Source organism: Protopterus annectens, chromosome 14.part0 (assembly GCF_019279795.1).
Source record: "Protopterus annectens isolate FY-2018-M chromosome 14.part0, PAN1.0, whole genome shotgun sequence".
In the NCBI taxonomy this organism is placed as follows: Eukaryota; Metazoa; Chordata; order Ceratodontiformes; family Protopteridae; genus Protopterus; species Protopterus annectens.
In genome coordinates this window covers 694,533,057-694,550,443 of record NC_056748.1, presented here as the reverse complement: position 1 = coordinate 694,550,443, position 17,387 = coordinate 694,533,057, and the positions used below count along the sequence as shown (strand labels likewise).

General features: G+C 42.6%; 1 protein-coding gene across 2 annotated transcripts in view; it reads left to right on the top strand.

Annotated features, from left to right (window-relative positions):
- KLHL21 (kelch like family member 21) overlaps positions 1–17,387 on the top strand; it is a 747,265-nt gene that overhangs the window by 65,364 nt on the left and 664,514 nt on the right. The window contains exon 2 of one of the 2 annotated variants that reach the window (XM_044056427.1): positions 1,974–2,067. The exons of the other annotated variant lie outside the window; for it this stretch is intronic. The gene's annotated coding sequence lies outside the window, so the exon portion shown is untranslated. The remainder of the gene's footprint in view (positions 1–1,973; positions 2,068–17,387) is intronic. 2 annotated transcript variants of the gene reach the window in all.

Genomic DNA, 17,387 nt, shown 5'->3' with positions numbered 1-17,387 from the left:
CCAGGTAGTCCCTTATTTTCTCTTTAGCACTCTACAGTTGTGCCCCAGTTGTGCCTCCCCTTGTTCTGTGAGATTCACCGTATTCTGAAGTCATTAAACTTTTGTCAGGTCTTCTAAATAATTCTTACTACTTTTTAACCATATCTCTCTCTCCTATTTCTACCCTATTTTTAAACTCCATTTTCATTTCTCCTGGATAATTTCCACTACCCATTCCTTAAATTCTTCACTTTTAACTGGTAGGTGGAGAAGCACCAGTGTCTCATCTTTATTTCATTACCCTGCATTTTTATCTTAGAAATTACTGGCACTTGATCTGAAATAGTTATTGGATGTATGTCAGAGTTCTCAATTAACTGCACATGTTCCTGTGGAATATAATTTCTGTGTAGTCTAGCTCGGTTATTGCACCTTGGGGAATAATATGGAAATTCTCTGAATTTCTACAACTGAATTCCCATCTTCCAAACATTTTCATAAATTTGTTCAGAAATCTACCCTTTTCTGTTATATTTTCCCCTTCTCGGCCCCCCAGATACATCCTCATTGTTTCAAATTAAATTCCAGTCCCAGCTGTAAGTAATGTTCCCTGCTGAAAGCCGATTTTCTCCCAGTTTTTTAAGCTCCATAATAAACAGTTTTAGCTGGCATATAAACACATGCCAGTATAATCCTCATCCCTTGCCATTAGCCCCTTTATTACCACAAATCTGCCATTATCATCTTTTTTTCCCCTCTTGTATCACTATTGGAGCTCCTCTAGCAATGAATATAAGTACTCCTCTTTTCCTTTTATCCCTGATATTCTGCAGAATATCTGTCCTGAAATCCTTTCTTTATCAAATTCACATGCTCCGTTCTTTCTAAATGTGCCTCCTATAGCATTGCTATTCATACATTGCATTTCTTAATATAATTAAAAATTCTTTCCTTTTTGTCTATATCCGTATGACAATTCACACTCCAAAATAATGTAGAAAGAGTCGTCGTCATGCCCACCTCTTGTATACGACTGTTAGGTTAAGCCTTTTTATGCAGTTTTTTTCTTCTCACCATTGGAACTTATGTCACATTTTGTAAGACTTTTTTTTGTTTTGTTTTAATAACCCCCCCCCCCCCACACACACACACACACACCTATAACCTGTTAACTTAATATAAACACACAAAGCTGTATATGTTTTCAAGTAATGGCATTTAACCCTCCTAATTGGGACAATTGACTGAAGTAGACAACTGCAAACACAGGTCTTAACCTAAAATTGACATTATCCATGTTAAGACTCGTGTTATTGCCTGTACTTCGACTTGCACTAATTGGTATTTGTTCTTGATTTTTACATCTGGAAGGGAGAATAAAAGAACTTTCCTGCTTTCAGAAAACATTAACTTTTAGCCTTGAAGAAACCATTCCTCTGGCTTTTTATTGTCCTATTATCAGCTTGTCTCCATGGTAATGTAATAGAAAAATGTAGTCCTCAGCTGCAAGCTTCTAAAGACGAGCTGAAACATTTATGGCAAAAGGAAAACTTTTAATTGTATTTAGTGTTTCACATTTACTTGTTTCCAGTTGAAACTTATTGGATTAACCCAATGGTCTTAATATGCAAAAGAGAAACATATTAGCTGTACATATATTATGATCTGTATCATTTTGTACCCCATTCCCCCACCTCAAAAACCCAAGATTACAGCCTACTAACTTAAATGTTTTTGTCTAGCCTGTTTTCTCTTTTGCATTGTAATGCCTACATTTTTTAATACTAAAAAAGAAAACGAAAAAGACATCTGTTAACTTTAGTATATTTGTCATATACAAATCAACTAAAATGCTTTACTGTAAAACATGCAGTTTTATATTGTGAAAAGTTTTATAACAATACTGTTAAATACAGAAACAGTTTTAAGTCTGATGTCATTTTCATTCATTTATCGACTTTTGGATTTGGAGCTGACTCTGCTGCTTCTTCCAGATCATAGGATCCTTGAACTGTCGCTCTTCCCTTTACCCATAAGGCCCCACCAGCCTAACATATCTCCACTCTCATTTGCCTCCATTATGAACAGGTATGGATTGCGAGCTCTCAAGTGTTGGTATTTATATTGTTGCTGGTATTTGATTTTAAGTGAGTTTAATTTCATTTATTTTCTTGAATGAAAGAAGAACAAAATATAAGTATCTGTCTGTTTGCCTCCCTTGTACACTTTTTTGCCATTATATTCTTTGTTTCCTTTAGACATTTTAAGGGACTTTTCTCTTACTCTCTGAGTACTTTCCAGTACCATTGTTGGTAGTCTTTCTTTCCCTTCTTGTACTTTTCAGTACTCTGCAATACCATTGTTGGTAGTCCTTTCGTTCCTTGTTTAAAAAAAAACAATGCTGTGTCTGTAATATATATAATATGGATCCCTATCGTATGATAGAAACCTCATTTGACTGAGACCATAAGACTAAATAGTCTTTTGTCTTTTCCTGGTTTCAAAAGACTGAAAAGTCACTTGACTGAAACCCATAATACTGAATTTCAACATACTAAAATTTTAAACTGGACCATATAAAACCAGACTAGGTGGGGGGCTACACCCCACACACCCCTCAGTGTGGGGGTCTGTGCCCCTCACACCCTCTCTAACTTTATATACTAACTCCAGGATTGCACTACAGTGGGGAAAAGGGCATAGTAGTGGCAGCATGTAGACTACTGTAAGGTAAGTGAAAGGTATATGCCCTTTTCCCCACTGTAGTGCAATCCTAGAGTTAGTGTGTGAGTTGGGTGGGTGTGGAGGGTGTAGCCCCCCACCTAGTCTGGTTTTATATGGTCCAGTTTGCAATTTAGTATGTTGAAATTCAGTATTATGGATTTCAGTCAAGTTACTTTTCAGATGGCCAGTTCCCCAGTTGCTGACTGTTACATGATTGATAGTTCACATCATCGAATGCCCCTATGCATTCGCTGATATGAACTCTATGTAATATAGAGATTGCAGCACTGTGTGGATTGAGACATTCATCCTTTTCTCACTATAGGGTGATCTCGGAGTTGGAATGTATAGTTAGCAGGGGGTGTGGGGGGTGCTTGCACCTCTGCAAAAACGTGATGTGAAGTGTAAGAGCTGCACTTACCTGCACTCCTATATGGACATCACATTAGATATTCGGCTCAAATGCCAAATCTGCTGAATTTGTTAATCCCATTCGACATTTTCACCTAAGCAATATGCAGAGACTTGACATTACCATTCGATGTTGCGAACGTTTTTTGTTTTTTTGTTTGAAATTTCGAGATTTTTATAGTAAACATATATAATATGGATCTACTTGATATGGTCGACATTTCAAAATGTCGACATTCATATGGCCGAGACCATATGATCAATATTCGAAATGTCGACCATACAAATACAAAATAAAAAAACTAACCTTCATGCTGCTAGCTGCTCCGCCCCCCCCCCCCACCCCCAGAACTTAAGTATGCGAACTCCGAGATTACACTACAGTGCAGAAGTGGAAATCTTTCCATTCTGCACTGTATGGACATGCCGGTTCCCCATGGTCGACATTTTGAATGTTGATCATATAGTCTAGGCCATATGAATGTCAACATTCTGAAATGTCGACCATGTGAAGGGAACCCATATGTATGTATATATATATATATGTGTGTGTGTGTGTGTGTGTGTGTGTGTGTGTGTGTGTGTGTGTGTGTATGTATGTATGTATATATATATGTGTGTGTGTATATATATATATATATATATATATATATATATATATATATATATATATATATATTAATATACGTGTATGGGTCTCATTTGTTTAATCAAAATTACATTTCATTGAACCACAAATTACCGAGTCAACTATGCCGAAACATCAGTATTTCAAAAGTTTGCTTAACCGAAGTATAAAACACTGAAAGAACATGTATATTAAAAAAATACACAAAAACAATATGTTTTCAGGGGGTCAAACTCCCTTGCACCCCACACTCCCTGCAAATTCTCTCTCCAATAAGAGAGCGAACAAAGCTGTGATGCCCGTGCCCTAGCCCAGCAATCAAGGAACCTCAATCCTCACCACTAACACCAGTGAGCGGCGTCTCATATAGGAGGAAAGGATAACCAAAACACACAGTAAAGTGCAATTTCCCTTAAGAGCACACTGACATCACAGTCAGTCCAGGGCTGGTCGCTGCCTTGCTCTCCAGGTCCCCAATAAGACTCCCCACTGGCACATCTATAGGGTTCAGATTTCAGCCTAGTGGGCAAGCTAAAACCTCCAGCACCCTCTCTGTCCAACTAGTGCTTTGTGTCCCTGCCCAAATAGCTGACACACACACACACACGCACTTTGAGAGGATTTTATACAACCACACAGACACTCCTTGGGAAGGCTGGCACAGGTTCTCCAGCTGTGCCCCTTTCTCCCAGACTATACAGTAGTACCAGCTGCCACCACCCACTAATATTTATCAGCTACTCAAAGGTCCTTAAAAGGGTGTCCAATTATTACTGTGCAATATTATTATCCAATTGGTAGTATAGCCCAGGGCTAAAGCTATTAGAGTGGCTTTGTATAATTTAACCAAAGGCATGCAAGTATTCTAAAGAGCTTAAATTATCTCTGCAAAAACAGCCACAGTTGAATTAAAAATATTTAATAACAAATGGTCAAAACACACGACAATATTTTGTACTACACAGTGCTAGTCAAGAGTTCAGAGATCATCTAAGAGAAAACACAAATCTAAAACTTGCTTATGGAGCAAGACAGTGCTGTGAGTTGGATGGCCAAGACAAAAAATGCTTCATGCTCTCTGATTCTTTTTAAAATCACATTCCTGGTTCACATGACATCATTCTTCACACTTCCATGCGTTCCCAGGCTAACAGAAACTACATTTACATTCTTCCCCTTTGGGCAGAAACCAGAGCAATAAAGGACATTTATGCATGCAAATTCTGGCCATTAACCCTGGCCTAAAAACAATAAAAAGCATTCTTTCATCTAGACTGGCCGGAGATGTGTTTAGATCAAAGGGTCACAACATGCTTTACTTGGTCAGCAGAGTGCACTGTTGCATTATTTTCCAGTTCCACATGTAACACTATTTTTATCATTTAAGACAACAAGCCTGTGGTTTACATTAATATTTACAGACGACAGAATTATCTCCAAAATATCTGGCTAGGCTGGCAGCCTTCACCTATCTTCACCCAATCTTCACAAAAGCTTATACTCTTACTCCACAGCAAAGCTATGGAGTGCCCTACCCCCCATAACACAAATTGAGTCTATGAAAACCTTCAGAGTCATCCTAAAAAAATCACTTTCGTAATAATCACATCTGTCCTTGTGATCAGAGCTTCATACCACCATAAACCAATTCCAGTGAGTTTACTGAATAGAGTACCCCTTTTTTAGATCAACTGTGACTTTCTCCAAGTATACTAATCAATATTTAGTCCTTAAGAAACTTCCACAAGGTAAAAGTATAATCTCCTTCATATAGTACAGAATATACTGTGTCATGACTGTATATACTGAATGTCTTCAAGTTATCCATTTATGTACTGTGAAAGTTCTACTGTTATTTATTTTCACTGCATAATGACATTGTACTCTGCATATTTCTATCACTAAGAAATGCTATTTATATTTGTATGGTTTCTTATTACTGTAAATCTTATTCTGTTGTATAATCATTTTTTGTTTGTTTGTTGTAGTCATTTTTAATTTGTCACTTGAGCTTTTCTCCCGAACCTCCACTGAAAATGGGTTATTCTGACCCAGTGGACTTTCAGGGTCAACGAATGTCAATAAATAAATTTATATATATCAACTCCAAGATTGTACTACAGTGATATTCAGGATACATTTCCCAATTGCTTATCGTACTGTGATGTCCATTTACAACCTATGAGCGCTGTGGAAATAAGTTTCCATTTGTTGAATATATCACAAAACTGGAATGTTGTACCAGAAGGTACACAAACATTGCACACTTCTACTTCCTACACTAGCAGCATCATGAAAAGCATTTCTCTTTAACGAACTTCAGCTTGTAACTAGAGATTAGACTCTGGTAAAGTATATAGCTGTTCTTTTGCTGTTTTATGCTCCGGTTAAGTAAACTTCCGAAATACTGGTGTTTTGTCATAGTTGTCTCAGGAATTTGTGGTTCGATGAAATGTAATTTCGATTAAACAAATGAGACCCATACACACAACTTTTAATCTGAAGTTTTAATCTTCTTCCTATTCATCACTGATGGGTTTGGTTCTGAGCCCTCAGAACCGAGTTGGCCTTATACCAAGCTTGCGTGCACCAAAAAACTCTTGAGCTAAGCTGCTACCCACAATGCCCTTCACTCATTTACTAAGAAACTCTCCGGCAAACACAAACTGTTAAAAAAACAAAAAACATCCACATTTAATTGAATATGTTTGGCCAAGGCGTTGTCCGCCTTGTTATGACTTATTGCATACAGATGTTCATACATTCTGTCTAGGAGCCTTCGCTCCATCTTACCTATATAATTCCAAATTCGTGGTCTACTTGGCCAAATGTACATGTTGTTCTGCCTTCTATATATGGACCATAAATTCAAGTTTATGGCCATCAATCAAGTGTTACATGACACTAGAGGTGGTCCTACACCTATAAAACTTGAAGGGCTTGAACTGATTTGGCAAATCAAACTTAATGCATATAATTTACCAGGTCTCAGTGAGACTTGTTCTGTCAGTAGTATTTTAAAACTGAGGAGTCTGCGAAGATAAAGGTTAATAATAGTTGAATTTAATTTAATTTATAGATTTTTTATAGACACTTTTCACATAATTGAGATTTGCCTTAAAGGTTTTACAAGTAATTTTTTCAAATATTAATAATTTTTTTGAATACAAATACTTATAAGTATTATTTTCATATTGGTTATAGCAGTTTGGTTATTTGATTTCTTACTTGTAACAAAACCAATGTATTTTGTATTTGATGGTGTGTATTTGATACTTTATAATTGCTTGGGGTTCTTTATACAAAATTTTCTTTACAGTTATTACAGTATTAATTATGCATATCACTTTAATTAAGTGAGGTAGCAATGATTGATTTGATTGTCCCGCGTTTTTGAGACTGAGTGTTTAAAAGGCTGACTTATTCTTATTTTCAATTGTCTTTCTTCTGAAGATGTTTGCTCCCTTAGCAAACGAAAAGCGCTTAAAGAAGTTTTACTCAACCATTTGTGTTTAAGTTTTAATAAACTGCTGGTGTTTATTCTGCTGCTGCTGTGACCGTTTTTTTTTGTTCTTCACTCAGTTACCTCAGATCTCATTTGCCGTGCTCTCCAGCTAAGTGTTATATTTTTTCAAAATTTATAAGTATTTGTGAGTTTTTTCCTGTCAGTTTGCTATTTTCTACACACTCTACAGCTCTACACACACACGCGTATTTTCTTTTCATACCATTGTTGGTATTGACCCTTTTACCCTTGTGGTATTCCCAATACCATTGTTGGTATTTTCCTTTTCTCTCTTTCTCTCTACACTTTCTAATACTTTAGTGTGTGTGTGTGTGTGTGTGTCTCTGTCTCTGTGTGTGTGTGTATTCTCCTGTTATGGTGGAAAAGAAAGGGACTACATGGTGTAAACACTGCTCTTCTTGCAGTGGTAAACTCCTGAATAGTGATTTATATGAAGAGTGTATGTATTGTTTGGGGGTCCCGAACTTGTCAGCAAAACCTCCATGTGATATTTGTGCCAGCTTCAGTCAGTGGACACTGAATGAAAGACGAAACAAGTTGATTCTTAAGGGCCTGCTTCCTTTGCCTTTTTTCAGAGGCTATTTCTGCGTCGGTCTCATCTCCTCCTCCTCCTGTGGACAAGAAACATCCTTGCTCAGAACCCTCTTCACCGGCCGGTGAAAGGGGCAAAGGCCATAAGCAAAAGGCCCACAAGTCTTCAGAGCACCATATTGCCTCCTCGGTTCCGACCACCTTGGCTCCGAGTTTGACTCCAGTGCTTCATACCGAGGTCGCCCCGTTGGCGCCTGTTCTGGCTCCGATGACTATGGTGCCCACTACAACCTCTGTTCCGACAAGTTTGCCTGTCTCTACCTCGGCACCACGTCCCCCATCTCCTCTCTGATGTCTGTTCTGACTACACTTCAGAGCCTATTGACCTCCTCCCCCAGCAGTGACCTCAGCTCTGAGCCCATTCTTGGCTCCGATTATTCCCCTACTGCTGGTTTCCAAACTGGAATTGTCAGTGCCATTCTTCAATATACCATGGACCCAGTACTCCCAGTCTGTGGATATTTTTGCCGGACAAGCCTTCAGCCCCTTTTTGGTCTGGCCTGATTCCCCCTCAGGGGCATCGATAAGGTCCACCAGGAGCCTTTCAGAATTGGATGTGGTGCGCCTTTTTGATCAGCTGCTGACTGCCAGGGGAATTACAAATTTTCCTAGACCCCATCCCATTCCAGGCTTTGGGTCTATTACACTGGTGACCCCTACGTACTCTCCTCCCTTAGATCCCTTGGTTCCGAGGCTCATATTTCCGATGTCTGTGAGAGAACCCCTTACCTTGGCACCGACCACGACTGTGTCTGTGGCTCCGAGGCCCCTTTGGGTGTCTGTTCTATCGGACCCCACACTTCCTCAATCATGTGCTTGGGGGGGTGGAACCCTCGGTTCCGGCCACTGTTCCGGTTGTGTTGCTGGTTCTGTCTTCGGGTCCGAGGGTGACTCAAGCCCCAGTTTTGCTTGAGGCTCCATCCCCAGGAGCGGACTGCGTGGAGCGGGGTGTGACTCTGGTTCCAAAATTGTCTTCTTCGGTTCCGGGCTCCCATTCCTCTTCAGGCGGGACTGCTTTCCAGGTGATGGAGAGGGTGCTCGCTTCGAGCAATCCTCCTACGTCGGACTTTCCACCAGTTCCCTCTGAGCTGCAGCTGTCAAAGGTCCCCTCCCTGGACTTCAAAGAGTGCAAGGCCCAGGAAACCCCTGTTCAGGGTATTTCCCTTTCTGAGTCTTCTTCGGATGCTCCCACCGAAGAACCCCCTCAGAAACGGGCATGTAAGAGGAAACATATGGACTCCCTAGAGGAGTCCCTCATGGAAGATATGGACTACGATGATGGGGAAAGATCCCCACGGTCACCTCCTGACAATGTCTCATTTGGAGACCTCTTGGAAATCCTGAAGCAGAGGGGTGACTGGAAGCCCTCCAATCCTTCCTTGGAGGAATCTGTATTCCTGTAGGCCTTCCATTCTTGGCCCTGTACTTCTTGGGTGACCCCCCCCCCCCCCCGCCGATGAGTTGGTCAAGCTCATCGTGCAGCGGGCATGGTAGAACCCTGACACCATTGAGGCCATCCCCAGGAGATCAGATAAGATACTTTCCTCCAGAGGATCAACCCCATTGGTCTAGAGGTTTGCCAATAGATGCTATGGTGGTGGCGGCAGCCACAAAAAAGGACCTTTGTGGAGGAAAGTCCTGCTGTCCACCCGCCCAACAGAGAGTCCGGGGCGGTGGACAGGTTAGGGAAGCGAGTTTTTGCGTCGGCAACCTTTGCTGTCAGGTCTCTGAACTTTCTGGCACATTTTACAAAGCTCCGGGGAGATCTCATCACCGAGCTCTCTGGAACCCTTGCGGGTCATGTTTTGGATGGGGCATGTGATAAAGTTGCTTCCCAACTTGCCACCCTAGAGTCAATCTCTAATTCATCCATGAGGTTGCTGTCCCATGCAACCGAAGGAGTGGCTAGAGCTGTGGGTGCAGGCATAGGTATGAGACGCCACGCCTGGATGCGCATTTGTGACCTCGCGGACTCCTTCAAGTCTTCCTTTTTAAACGGCCCTATCGAACCATCAGCTTTATTCAGTGCTAAGGTCAAGGCTACATTAGCCAGGTGCAAGCAGGATGGGAAGACCTTGTCTGCCGTGGGTCTACTTTTTTCCAAACCTCAGCACTCCTTCTCCAGGAACCAGAGGAGTGGAAAGATGCGGCACAAGAAATCTCAAGGTCCTTTCCGTGACGCACGTGGTGAGGACTCCCCCAGAGGCAGAGGGGGTACCAATAATGGAAGATGCCCCCTTTGGGGCAGAGGGGGTCCCTGAAATCAGGGCACTAGAGATTCTTTCTCGGGAAGACCGTATCAGCACACCTGAAGTGCTGCCAGATTGCTTTCCCCATTTTTCTCTGCACCAAGCTGCAAACGATCAGCGGGTGCAGAGAATAATTTCCATAGGCTATCACATTCCCCTAATCTCTTATCCAAGACCTCTGAAATTCCTTCCCAATGTTCCATGCAGTCAAAGGGAGGAGGCAGCTTCCGAAATACGAAAACTATGTCAAACACGAGTCATCCAACAGGACCAGACCAGTGCGGATCAGGGTTTTACTCGAGGTTCTTTTTAGTGTCAAAGAAGACCGGGGACTGGAGGCCAGCTAAACAAAGCAGTGGTTCAGACCAAGTTCTGCATGGTCACGATTCAATCCATCCTCCCCTTTATGCAGGAGGGTGTGTGGATCTGCTCGTTAGACCTCCAGGATGCGTATTACCACATCAAAATGGACAAGCGCTCCAGGAATCTCCTTCACTTCTGGCTGGGAGCCAATCACTACCAATTCAGAGCCCTGCCATTCGTTCTGTTGACAGCACCCACAGTGTTCACTAAGTGCCTAGCAGTGGTCACAGCTCATCTGAGACTTCAGGGATTCCAGGTGTTTCTGTATTTAGACGATTGACTCCTCTCCATCCCCACCAAGCGCCTTCTGGTCAGGGCCCTCCGCTACACTCTAGTACTAGCAGAGTCACTGGGCATCACCATCCACTGTGAAAAATCCCACCTTCAGCCCTCGCAACAATTGGAATTCATAGGGGCAATATTCAACACTCAAGTCTGGTCTCTCTTCCCCCTCACAGGCTTCAGAGATTAAGGGCACAAGTTCAAGTGATACTCTGTCGAAGAAAGGTGTCTGCAAGGGAAATTCTTCAGGCTCTGGGGTCTATGGCAGCAGCCACCCCAATTGTTTCCCTAGCCAGATTACACATGAGACTGCTACAATGTCTCCTTCAGTCCCGATGGATATCCAATCTTCATCCCCTTAGCTCACAGATTCTCATCACCAACACCTGCAAACAAGATCTCCTCTGTTGGATGAGTAAAGAAGAAAATCTTTGGTGCCACCCCTTCCAGGCTGCCCAACCCAGCATCACAGTGACCACGGACGCTTCCCTGAGAGGGTGGGGGACCACTTCCAGGGAAAGTCGGTCCAAGGCACGTGGTCCAGCATAGAGGTCAATCTGCATATCAATGTCCTGAAGTTAAGAGTGGTGCTAGTGGTGTTGCAATCATTCCACCCGCTCCTTCCATCAGGAATGATTGCTACCCAGTCGGACAACATGTCCGTTGTCTGGTACATAAACAGGGAGGGACGAAATCCTACTCCTATGTCGTGAAGCCATGAGAATCTGGCATTGGGTGATAGCTTCCAACCTCTTTCTGTTTGCAACGCATATCCTGGGGAGCTCCAATGTGATTGGGGACAGGCTAAGCAGATGCATCCTCGGTCCTCGCGAGTGGTCTCTGAGTGTGACGGCAGAAATCTTCAGCCGTTGGGGCCAGCCATGCTGCGATCTTTTAGCCTCCCCCTCAAACACAAAATGCAGCAGCTACTTTGCTCTCTTTCCCCCTCATGGGGAGCCACCAACAGACGCTTTGATTCATGATTGGCCTGCGGATCTCCTTTATGCTTATCCCCCTTTTTCTAAGGAAAGCTGTTCACTTGAGAAGCAAGGTGATCCTCATTGCCCATTCTGGCCTCGTCAGTTGTGGTTTCCTTTCCTACGACCTCATCTGTTACAACATCCTTTGATCCTAGACACTCGTCAGGACCTCGTATCTCACCCACAAGGGCTGACTCCACCGAATCTATCCACTCTCAAGCTGACGGCTTGGTTCCTCCACTTCCATTAGTTGCCAGGCAGGAAACCTTCTTATCTGTCCGTGATATTATCCTGGCCTCCCATAAACCATCCACCAGAAAACTTTACAAGGACAAATGGAAAAGATTGTCTGGTCACATAATCGGAAGCTAGATCCATTCTCTGCTCCTGTAGCTACTATTCTTCATTACCTTGCTGAGTTGTTCCACAATGGTGCATCAGCTTCCACCATTCGAGTCCATTTAACAGCTATTTCTAACTTCCATACTGGTTCAGAGGGAGTCCCGCTTATTTCCACCCGACTTTGCAAGACCTTCCTCAAGGGAATATTCCACAGCAGACCTCCCATCAGGCAGCCGGTGGAGGCATGGAATCTCTCCCGGGTTCTTCAGTCTCTCTCTCTTCCCCCTTTTGAGCCTGCTGCAACATGTGATCTAAAATTCCTGTCATGGAAATCCTTGTTTCTGGTGTCGGTCACTTCAGCCAGACGAATATCTGAATTGCAAGCCTTATGTATCAAGAGCCCTTATCTGATCTTACATAAGGACAGAGTATCACTTCGTACTAACCCATCCTTTCTCCCCAAGGTGGTTTCCAACTTTTCTATTAACCAGTCCATTAAGCTCCCTGTATTCTTTCCAAATTATTCAGACAAGGGAGAATACTGCCTGCATTCATTGGATGTTCATAGACAATTACATTTCTATCTGGACAGAACTAAGTCCTTTCGCAAGTCGGACCAACTTTTCATTTCCTTTTCTGGTTCTAGAATGGGATGTGCAGTATCTAAAGTTACTTTGTCAAAATGGCTCAGGGATTGCATTAGCTTCTCATATTCGCTTACAAATGAGTCCAAGCCTGGTCAAATCAAAGCTCACTCAACTAGGGCTATTGCAGCATCAGTTGCCTTCCACTCTAGGGCCTCTATGGATGACATCTGTGCAGCAGCAATTTGGGCTAAACCCCATACCTTCATCAAGCATTACAAATTGGATCTGATCTCCATGGGAAGAGCAGCATTTGGCTCAATGGTTCTCAGGAATGTTTTTCCATAAGGGCCACCCAGGTTCTCCAAGTAGCTTGGGATTCTGTCCCATCAGTGATGAATAGGAAGAAGATTAACAACTTCAGATAAAGAAGTTATGTCTTACCATAAAGTTCCACCTGAGTTGTTGATCTTCTTCCAGTCATCGCACCCTCCCACCGACCCCCGCCAAATGCTCCTGGCAGATCTTCTGGATCTTTCGTGATGTTTCAGGGTTTCTGCACAGAGATTGCCTTCGACTTTCTGTTTTCTTCTATATGTTGCATGCAAACTCGATCTGAGGTAACTGAGTGAAGGGCATTGTGGGTAGCAGCTTAGCTCGAGTTTTTTGGTGCATGCAAGCTTGGTATAAGGCCAGCTCGGTTCTGAGGGCTCTGAACCAAACCCATGAGTGATGAATGGAAGAAGATCAACAACTCAGATCGAACGTTATGGTAAGACATAACTTCTTTTTATTGTACTTTTGTTATATTTCTTTTTTGGATAGAAATGTTGGATAAACCTTCTGATTTAAAAAAAAAATGCATTTCTTGTTGGCACAAGATTCCAAACCCTGATGCCTATAGGGAATGTGTGTACTGCTTAGACCGAAACACCTGGATGTATAATGTGATGTTTATGCTGCCTTTAATTGACAGGAAGAGCAAACTTATTCTTGAGGGTCTTCTTCCATACAAAACTTCTCCTGCAGTTGCTGGGACTCAACCACCTAAGAAACAGGACAAAAAGGGCAACTCTTATACCAATTAAAAGGAGACACATAAAAGTCTTGTGATCATCCTTCCACCTCAACCTCCTCTTTGGCTGCCTTGTTGGAGTCTCCAGCAAAACTTAAAAAAAGAGTCCGATCCTGCTCTACTGGATCCATAGCTCCATAACCAAAAGATCTCCTCAGATCCATAACACCTTGTTGACATCAGAGCCCGTTTCTTACAGACTACCTTCCCCATTCCTCGAACAGTCACCCAGAAGACACTCTAGACATTCTTCTACAGCTTCGTCTCTCCAGTCTTCCATAAACCTGTCCAAAGCAGATATGGATAGGATGAGGAGGAAGTTCCTCAGTATGCAGATTCAAATGGGAGTCCTTTCAGCTCCAACCCCATTGGTGCTTGAGAGCCTCTATCAAGCCACACCACCATTGATTTGTCTTTTTCTCATCCATCCCTCAGTTTCAGACCCCCTGGGTCCGTAATCCTTGGGGAGGGGTCTTCCTTGGATCCGTTTCTTTGACTCTGATGGCTTCTCTGAGTTAAGTCATTGAGTTCATCGGAGCCAGAGGACTCTTGGAGCCAAAGTGTAGGTGCCAGCTCTGGGGTGTTGGAATCTACTCTGAAGTTTTCAGAGTCATCTCTTCTTAGAGTCTTGTCTTTAAATAACGTGGTTCTGACTCCCTCCTTGAGTGGGGTACTGATTTGGAGGCGGGTCCAATGATCAGAGACTGTCCGATGTTGGATCCATCATTTTTTTTCTCGTAGGTGCTCCACTTTCGAGGTAGTGGAGAGAGTCTTCCCTATACCTAGAGAACAGATGACCTTGACCTCTTTGGATCTAACATCTTTGTCTCATTTTATTTTGTGTCCTGAGCCTTGATAGTCCCTTCCACAGGGACTGCCAGTCCGAGGTAGACTCCAGTCCACCCCTCCGGTATTATTATCTCTTCTTATACTTCCCCAGAGCGTTCCTCAGAAGAGAACATGCAATGCTAACAGCACTGCTCTCATTTTCAGGACACAATATGCGTGTTGACCTCTTTGGGGGAGCTAGTGCCTTGGATTGATTTCCCCAGAAAGTGTCCCCCCATTGGGTGTGTGTCTGTGGTCAGTATGGAATTGGGCTGAAGGAAAATGAAGGGATGGCCTTGTAGAACATGATCTGATCGAATCCACCACCAAGGGTATTTCTTGCATGCCAGTGTGAGACTTATTTGGGCTGACATGCATTGATAAAGAATCAACCATTTTGTTGATAGCATCCGTTGAAGAATTCTCATATGAAATCTTTATAGAGGAACTAAAATTATGGCTGCTGACATTGACCCCAAGGCTTGAAGAATCAAACGGACTGAAATTTTGGTACTGTGAATTATTTTTCTGACCTAGAATCTGATAGTTTGCACTCTGGAGAGAGGGAAAGAGGAAGAAGCTGTCACTGATACCATGTTGAAAACCACTCGTATGAATTGCAAATGAAGACAATCCAGAAAGCACTTATGCTTATGCTTTCGGCTAGCAGCCGGCCACTATCAGTTCAGTTCACTGCCTTTTGGCTTCACTACAGCCCCCAGAGTGTTAGCCAAATGCATGGCAGTGGTAGCAGCTCACTTGAGACTACAGGGATTCCAAGTGTTTCATACTTCAATGACTGGCTGATTATTGCCCTGACCAGGCATCTACTAATAGGAGCAAGAGATCTGGTACTCCAGACATGCTGGGGATAATCATAAATGACAACAAGTTTTCAACACTGCATAAGTGACCGCATCTCTTCCTCTCTCACCAGTGCAAATTATCAGATTCTAGGTCAGTAAAATAGTTCACAGTACCAACATTTCAGCCCGGTTGATTCTTCAAACCTCTGGGTCAATGCCAGCTGCCATAATTCTAGTTCCTCTAGAAAGATTTTGTAAGAGAATTCTGCAATGGATGCTATAGCAACACAATGGTTGATTCTTTATGAACGCATGTAAGCCCAAATAAGACTGATGCTGCCATGCAAGAAATACCTTTGGTGGTGGATTTGATCGGATCTAGTTCTACAAGGCCATCCCTTCATTCTCACTCAGCCCAGTTCCATAGTGACTACCGACACATTGGGGGGCACTTTCTGGGGAAATCACTTGAAGGCTCATGGTCCCCCAAAGAGGTCAACATGCATATTAGCGTCCTGGAAATGAGACCAGTGCTGTTAGTGTTGCAAGCCTTTCAAGATTATCTCCCTTTCAGGACAATTGTGATTCAGACAGGCAATGTGTCAGTAGTTTGGTACATCAAGAAACAAGGAGGAATCTGGTCTTACCCCTTGTGTTGCAAAGTCTTCTGAATGTGGCAGTGGGCGATCTTATCCAACCACTTTCTGATAGCAACGGACATTCCAGGGAAGTCCAGTGTGGTAGCAAACAAATTGAGCAGGTCCATTCTACTATGTCATGAGTGGTCTCTCGAAATGAAAGTGGTAGAAATGATTTTCCATCAGTGGGGTCAGCCGTGCTGCAGTCATTTTGCTTCTCCCCTAAACAACATGTGCAGCAGCTTCTCTGCCCTGATTCCCCCCCTCCTGGGGAATCACCGAGGGGTGCTCTGTTCCATGATTGCCCCCTCCCCAGTCTCCTATATGCCTACCCTCCAACTCCCATAATTTCCAAATTTCTGCAGAAAGCTGCCCAGTTGAAGAGCAAAATCATTCTCATTACATCTTGCTGGCCTCGGCAGATTTGGATCCCCTTCCTTTGGCCTAATCTACTTTACCCACTTTATATTCTGGATCTGAGTCCAGACCTCCTGCCTCACCCAATAGGCATGACTCATCTGGGTATCTCAAACCTCAAGCTAACAGCCTGGTTTCTCCAATTCCTTTAATAGCCAGACAACCAATGCTGTCTTCCCTTGTCCGTCATATACTTTTATCTTCCCATAAGGCTTCTACAAGGAGATTTTATAGAAGTAAATGGAACAGGTTTGTCTTTTGGGCACATCAGAAACGCATTGATCCCTTCTCAGCTCCCGTACAAAGTATTCTTGAGTTTTGGTAATGATTTTTAATGAGGAAGTCTAGTTAGCAGCAATTTCCAACTTTCATATTGGATTTGAGAATTTTTTCTTGCCTTCATCTAGGCTTTATAAAGCTTTTTTGCGAGACAGTCTCCTACTGTGACCTCCATGTAAAGATTCTACTCCACCATGGGATTTAAATCTGGTACTGCAAGCCTTAACTCGGTCCCCCCTTGAACCAGCAGGGAAATGTGATCATAAATTCTGGCCATTTCCTCTGCTAGAAAAATTTTAGAACTTAAACATTGTTCTCTAAACCTCCCTACTTGATTTTTCATAAGGATAGAGTATCATTACGTACCAACCCTTCTTTTCTTCCTAAGGTGGTGTCAGAATCCAATATTATCCAGTCCATTAATTTGTCAGTCTTTTTTCCTAAATTTACAAACAAAAAGAGAATATATATGTCATTTATTGGATATCCGCAGATAATTACATTTTTACTTGCATAGAACAAAAGAAATTAGGAAGACCGATCAGTTGTTTAATTTGCAGATTCTAAATTGGGCAAATCAGTTGCAAAGTTAAATTTAGCCAAATGGCTTGACAGTTTGCATATCATTTGTCTACAGCAAGTTGGATCTATCCTTACTGAAACCTTTAACAGCCTATTCAACTAG